This window comes from Gavialis gangeticus, unplaced genomic scaffold, assembly GCF_001723915.1.
Source record: "Gavialis gangeticus isolate Ggan-Ray unplaced genomic scaffold, GavGan_comp1, whole genome shotgun sequence".
NCBI classification, from domain to species: Eukaryota; Metazoa; Chordata; order Crocodylia; family Gavialidae; genus Gavialis; species Gavialis gangeticus.
This window is the reverse complement of record NW_017729030.1, coordinates 65,083,518-65,090,883: the sequence shown is the minus strand read 5'-3', so window position 1 is coordinate 65,090,883 and position 7,366 is coordinate 65,083,518.

Sequence of the window (7,366 nt, the reverse complement as noted above, 5' to 3'; positions counted from 1 at the left end):
GCGGGCCCGAGAACCGAGCCCTGGGGGACCCCACTGCCCACCTCCCTCCAGGTCAAAAATGACCCGTCCACCACCACTCTCTGAGTACGACCCCTCAGCAAATTTGCAATCCATCTGACTGGGGGGACGCATGCCGCAGTCACCTAGCTTTTTAGTGAAAATGGGGTGGGAGATGGTGTCAAAGGCCTTCCTGAAGTCCAGAAAGACTACATCCAGCACGACACCTGTGTCCCGTGATTTTGTAACCTGATCGTAGAAGGCAATCAGGTGGGTCTGACAGGACCTGCCCCTAATGAAACCATGTTGGTTGCCCTTGAGCATCTTCCCCGCTGCTGGCCCATCACAGATATGCTTCTTGATAATCTTCTCAAACAGCTTCCCCAGGATTGAAGTAAGACTAACGGGCCTATAGTTCCCCAGGTCCTCCCTCTTCCCTTTGTTAAAGATGGGGACCACATTGGCCCTCTTCCAGTTGTCCAGCACCTGGCCTGAGCACCACAAGTGCTTGTTAAGCTGTGCCAGGGGCCCCGCAATAACCCCTGCCAATTCCCTCAACACCCTGGGGTGGAGAGCATCTGGACCTGCTGATTTGAACATGTCCAGCCCCTCCAGAAGTTCTCTAACCCAGTCCTCCCTGACCCTAGGCTTGGCAGAGTTTCTCCTGAGTCCATCCTGAATCTCGGTAGGGGAGTCCCTGCACAAGAAAATAGAGGTGAAGAAATTGTTAAAGAGGTCTGCTTTCTCCTCTGGTGAAACCACCAGATTGCCAAGCATATCATGCAGGTACCCCACATTACTCGGAGCCTTCTTGTTTTGATTTGTAAGCATCAATGGCCAGTCCCAACCCAGTGCCCCTCACTCCTGACCCACTGCCCCCCCATCCCCAGGCCCTAGCCCCCCAGTGTGTGGGGCAGGGTGAGGTGTATGTGGGGAAAGGGGAGCCCCAAGCAACCCCTTGTAGGCTGGAGCTCTGCCAACCTGCAAGGGAAAAGGCACAGTTTCCCATGTTTTTCTCCTTTAAAGGAGAATCCATTTTGAAGTTTGTTGTTCCATGTTTAAAGTTTGTCCACAACCCTTTCATATATTCTTGTGGCCCACTTTTGGGTCACAACCCACAGGTTGAGAACTGCTGCTTTAGGCAACATCATGGTCAGATGGTGCTTTCACCCCACCTTTTTCTCAGACTCCTGGAACACTCCTCCCCTCCACAGCTACAAAAATGCATGGTTTTGGCCCCCTCATTTTTTACAGCAGTATATCACACCCAAGGAAGATGGCCAGTCAGCGTCCTCCATTTCTTTCTTTTTCCACTGTGAGAAAATCCACCTTTTATGCAGATCTCACCTCTCTCTCTAGACTCACCTGAGTAGCAAGGTCTGGGGTTGAGAACTGCCTCACCTCCTTTTTGCCTAGCACTTAAAAGGAAGCCTCTTCAAAGGTATACCAGCTTATTACAAGAGCCACCTTGCTGTATCTCCACTAGTTATTTGTTCTGATTTACGCAGTCCCTAGTACCTACCCCAGCTGAGTCACAGGCTATGTGGACCCTACAGTCTTAATTAGCTCGGGAAGCACTTCATGCTGCCCCCACTAGATGACATTTCATCAAGTGCTAAAATAGCCATATTACAAGGTCCTGCAGCCCTAGGTCACCTTTTTGCTCCTCTATGTTCACCCATTGTCACTCTAGCGCTATCTTGACATTATCCCAAGACAAAAGCTCTGTTAAGGATCACATTGCAGGTAATCTTACTGCAGGGGGGTGATCAGGTCATAGGGGGTCAGTTTAAGTGTAGCACTCTAGGTCAGGGGGTTACCAGAGTATAAGCCAAAGTCAATCCAGATATCAGTGCAAATCCAGGATATGAAGCCAAAGGTCAAGGCAAGGTCTTGGTCAGGGCGGGAGGTCCACAATAGAGACATGAGCAAGAAGGAACAGACAGAAGAGGCATAAGCAAGGAGCTCAGAGGCACAAGCCAGAGGTTCAGAGCATTAACCATTGTATACAAACCAGAGGCACAGCAAGGCAACTTGTTACCTAAACAGCACATTGCTCTCTGGTGTGAGCTTATATAGCCAGGCCTTTCCCTGAGGGACGACTAGGGCTGATTGTCTGCTTACTGCCTGTTGGGGCCTGGGACCCAATAAGCCCCAGCCGGGCCTTGGCTCTTGACACTTACCATACACGAGCCAATTTTTCTCAGCTCTCTAATATTCATGCACACAGCTTGTCTCAAAACTTGCCTTGTTGCATCATGGCTCAGGACAGGGCCAGTGGTCCAAATTGGTGTCAGATAAACAAGAAGTGCCTGAGACACAGCAGCCTCAAAGAAATTCACATGTGGCACCCAGTGTTTCTAAAGACCAAAACCTATGGCAAGTTTCTGAGAACGTCTGCTAAGAATAGTGGCCCCCAGCCTAATGGAGGGCATCAGGGGCAACATATTGCCAGTGAGACTCTCCAGTGTGCCTTGAGGCCACAGTAAATTTGAAAGGTAAAACTAAGATTGGCAGGGCAAGCAGAGTACAACACTGTCTGTGTTGCCCACTGGCCAGTGAAGGCTGGGCCATTGTTCTAGTGTTTGGGGGAGAGGGTACAGGGTACCTGCTTTTGAGAAGTCTGAAGAAAAGCAGAGCTTTTTTGTTAACAACTGATATTTTTAAAGCACTCTGCTATTCCCCTGCAGACCTGGACTGCTTTCAAAGCTGCCATGCCTTATCACTTATCAGCACCTGGAGTACAGCAACAGAGGCAAATCCAGCCCATTTGATTAAGTAGTTCCTCAGATATAGCCCTAGCAGTAACTAGTTGTTTCAATATTCAGATTGCTCTGAAACTACATGTAAAGAAAAGTTGTCTTGAAACTGGTGTGCTACAAAGAGACTGAGGTAGACTTTGGTTCTGTATACACAGGGAAGCCTCTGGACAGTGAGTTAGGGTATGCCTTTACAGCACAAAAGCTACAGGGAACTGACGGAGTTGCTACTATGATAGAAAATCACACCTTCACCTACTGCACAATGGTTTCCCCAAGCTGGCTCGTCCTTAGTGATGCAAATCCAGGGCTGTCTAGTAAAGAGGAACTGAGATACAGATCCCCTTTGCCTCAAATGATCCATGCAAGAAAATTTCAGGGTCTTCTACATTTTTTGGTTCAAAACTAAAGAAAATAAAAAGGCTCTGATATTTGCATAATGTGTATCCTTGGACCGCCCCTTAGGTTCAATGTAGAATGGGACCAAGGATTGGGTTAGCTATAACTCAGAATTAATTGCATTATAGAAGACATAGTGCTGCTGCCAAAAAAGGGAATGCAGGGAATGCATCTGTATTGTTTCCTGAGGAACATTTTTGTGAATGAACATACAGTGTGAAGTGCTTATTAAAGCTGACCAAAGTTCAGAATTTCTATTCTTCAAGGACAAAAAAATCATCCTGACTTAGAAAAGAATGTCAAATTTTCGCGTGAAATTACTTTTCTGAGGAAAACCACTCTTTGAATCAAGTGTTATATTCTCTCTCAGTAAAATCAGAGAAGGATTTTAGTTCCTTATGGTCATCTAAGTGGCAGTTTTTTAGTCATGTAGGGGTCATTTTTGATCACATGGCTCAGGAAGACCCTTCCTGTCGTGTCTTCCTATCTTTTGATTGTATTTTTAATTAAATATATTTGTAACATTACATTTTCTCTCTCTATTTAATTTCATTTTAGTGTAAACTTGGGGATCAGGAAGGAATTTCATGGTTAGATTTGAATGGACTGTGGCAGCGGGGGGTGGGGGAGGTTAACCTTCTTGGTGGAAGGTCCTCTTGTTTGGATCTCTTGAGTGTATTTTAGAAAATTACTTCCTGTTCTTGAAATGGGAGGTTATAGACAGTGCCTTTGCTACCCTGATTTACTTGTAGTAAGTTAAAGCTTGTTTTTCATGTTTCAGGCATTGTGCCTAGTAGTTGTGCATGAGAGTTGTTCTGACAGTTTTTAACAGGTTAGAGTAGACCAGGAGTGGGCAAAATACGGCCTATGGGCCAGATCCGGCCCACCAAGCACTTCCCTCCGGCCCGCGGAGCCCCTTCAAAACCCACGTAATGGTGGCTGCCTCTCTAAAAGCCTCCGGTGGCACCAGCCACCAGCTGCAGCACCTCAGGCTGTTTCCTTGGGTTTTGGTTGTGAGGCAACCAACCCTGACCACAGCCTGCCCCAGCTGGCCTCGCCTCGCCTTGCCCTGCCTCAGCTCAGGCCATGTTTGCAGCTTGAGAGGGGCAGGGGGGCTGGGCCAGAACCAGTGGCACCGGTGAGGGGAAACAGTGTCTGAGCCGGGTTCTGCTTTGCTGCATGGGACTGGAAAGGGCCCTGTAGGTAAGCCCAGGAAAGCGGCTGCTGGGCAGGCTTTTCCCATGCCGCGCTGCTCAGGCTTTGTAGGGTCGGGCTGGGCTGGCACTGGAGAGGGAAAGCAGAAGCTGGGCTGCGGCTCCGACCCAGTCAGCACCAGGGAGGAGAGGTGGCGGCGGAGCCATGTGCTGCTCGGGACAGGATGAGCCCAGTTGGAGCAGCAGGGGCTCAGCTTTATTTTCCCCCTACCTGCGCTGGTCAGTCCCGAGCAGCACACTGCTTCTGCTGGCTGGTGCAGACCCAGCCGGGCTCGCCCCATCCCCAGCAGCACTTGGGAAGCTGGCTTCAGCCGGAAGCTGCTCCAGGTGGGACGGACCCGGCCAGGTCTGCACCGGCCAGGAAAGGCAGCATGCAGCTGAAGTCGTGCTGCTGGGGATGGGAGGAGCCCAGCCGGGTCTGCACTGGCCAGCAGAAGTGGTGGCAGAGCTGTGTGCCACTCGGGACTGATGGGCACAGGCAGGGGGAAAGTGCAGCTGAGCCCCAGCTGCTCTGGCCTGGCTCACCGCGTCCTGAGCGGCACACAGCTCTGCCACCACTTCTGCTGGCCGGGGCAGACCCAGCTGGGCTCACCCCAACCCCAGCAGCACGTGAGAACCTGACTACAGCTTCCTGCCACCTTTCCTGGCCATTGCAGACCTAGCTGGGCTCCTCCCATCCCCAGCAGTATGTGGAAAGCCAAATTCAGCTGCATGCCACTTTTCCTGGCCGGTGCAGACCTGGCTGGGTCCGTCCCACCTGGAGCAGCATGCAGCTGAACCCAGCTTCCCAGGTGCTGCTGGGGATGGGGCGAGCCCGACTGGGTTGGCATTGGCCAGCAGAAGCGGCAGCGGAGCCTCCTCCTTTTGGGACCAGCTGGCACAGGTAGGGGGAAAGTTCTGGGGGAGATCTGATACCCCTGAAACACCACTGCTGGGGCAAGATGTTAGAGGGGTCACAACCCCTTGCTACCTGGTAAGTTGTGCAAGGGCAGGGACTTCTGGTGGCAAAGGTCATGGGTCAGGTGGTGGGGCTTCCGGTGGTAAAGGTCAGGGCTCAGGGGGCAGGACTTCTGGTCCCAAGATGGCAACCAGGGGGTGGGGCAACTGAAGGGGCGGGGCTACCCATGCAGCCCTCGACAGCTCACCAAAACTCATCAAGCAGCCCTCTGCCTGAAATAATTGCCCACACCTGGACTAGACATACACTTGTCTAGAATGGCTTAGATGGGGATGATCCTGCCTTGAGCAGGAGACTGGATTAGATGACCTCCTGAGGTCTCTTCCAGACCTACTTTTCTATAATTCTATTATTTCTACAATACAGTATAAATTAAAATTGAAAGAAAAGTTGTCATCTGCCTATGCACCTCACAGTCTTTTCTTGCTCAAAGACAAGTAGGCATTCATGAGCTCATCTGTAGGTGGGAGTGCATAAAGATCGATAACAAGAGACTAACGACCTGACAGTTCTCATCACTGCAGCACAGACACGACACGGGTGAATGAACAAAACATGCAGGCAAAATGCTCTGCTCACCAATGACATAGAGCATTCTCCCCCCCACCCCCATAATCCCCCAACAGGTGAGCGGACAAACACAGAGCTGCAGCCCCCCTGCAAAAGTGCAATTTCTACAGCACACATCACCTTGCAAGGAAGAAAAAGGCCCAACGTGTTCAAGATTTTCAAACCACACATCTCAACAGCCTTCCTTATCAGCTCTGTGTGTGTGAATTCCAAATGCACGATTGCACCATCAGTGTGAAAGGGAAAATAAATGGCAAATTATCAGCCCCTCCTGTCTTCTGATTTGTTGGCCTTGTCTGAAATAAACCATTATGCCTAGAGAGTTGGTGCAAAGACAAAATTTATCATAAGACAAAAGCCTGAGACTGAGGGGCATGGAGAGGGCATTTCCACCTGGCCATTCCATTCAGCTAATATGACTGTCAGATGGTGAAACATTGCACTGGAACCTCTTTCAAGCTGATTGAATCTTGTGACAGAAAACATATGGAATGCCCAACCACTGGACTCATCATACAGCATTTGGCTACCACAGCCTACCCTGAAAAGACAACAATCTTTGGACCTTCACTGGTGATTATGGATAAAACCCATAGAGGTTCTTACAACATGGCAGTCAGGAGTGTGCTGCCACTGTACCAAGCATAAATGCCTCATGTTGCACAACCATAGCTGGATGAAGCCACTCTTCTACTTTTACCCTGATCTGCCTCACTCATGCTTACCTGGAAACAGTTTGACATCATCCTGGCCCACCCTGGGGTTCTTGCCCAACTACCCTATGTGCCAGGAGTTCTTGGCTTGGCCTTCACAAAGACTCAGATTTGATGGGCAGTGTTCATGATCCAGCCAGGCCTACTTGGGCTGTAGACCACTTGGGCTACAGTCACACATTCTACTGCTGAGCTAAGACATCCAGACACATACTCTTTTCTTTCTTCATGTACTGAATTCAAATACAGGAACCATATAACCATTTCTACTCTTGTTTCCAGCATGCACATATACTAATTCATGTAGTGCGGGTCCTAAACCAAAGTAGTCTTCAACCCAGAGCATAAAAATTGAGTATTTATTCTGAGTCACTGCATGCTGTAGGCTCCTATGATAGTTCCTTGCCAGGAGATCACAGTGAAGCTGTAGTTGCCTGTTTGCTTTGAGCAAATGGATGTCCCAGATAAGTTGTGCACACTGAGGTAACTTACACTGGTATACTTTTATCCCTGTTTTTTTTCTAGGGTAGTTTTTTTCCAGGTGCAGTAAGTTTCACCAGTCTGCCATATTTACTCTATTTTAGGACAAGGTTTTTTTCCCCATCTAACATGGAGGGAAGCTTTTCATCTTAGAATCACACCCGAGGGTGGTAGCAGGGGCAGGCACCTGCTGTAGCTCATGGTCCAGCCTCTATCTGCGGCCAAGGTTGTAGCCATAGCTGTCTCCCACCCCTACCCCAGCTCTGCACCCCACCA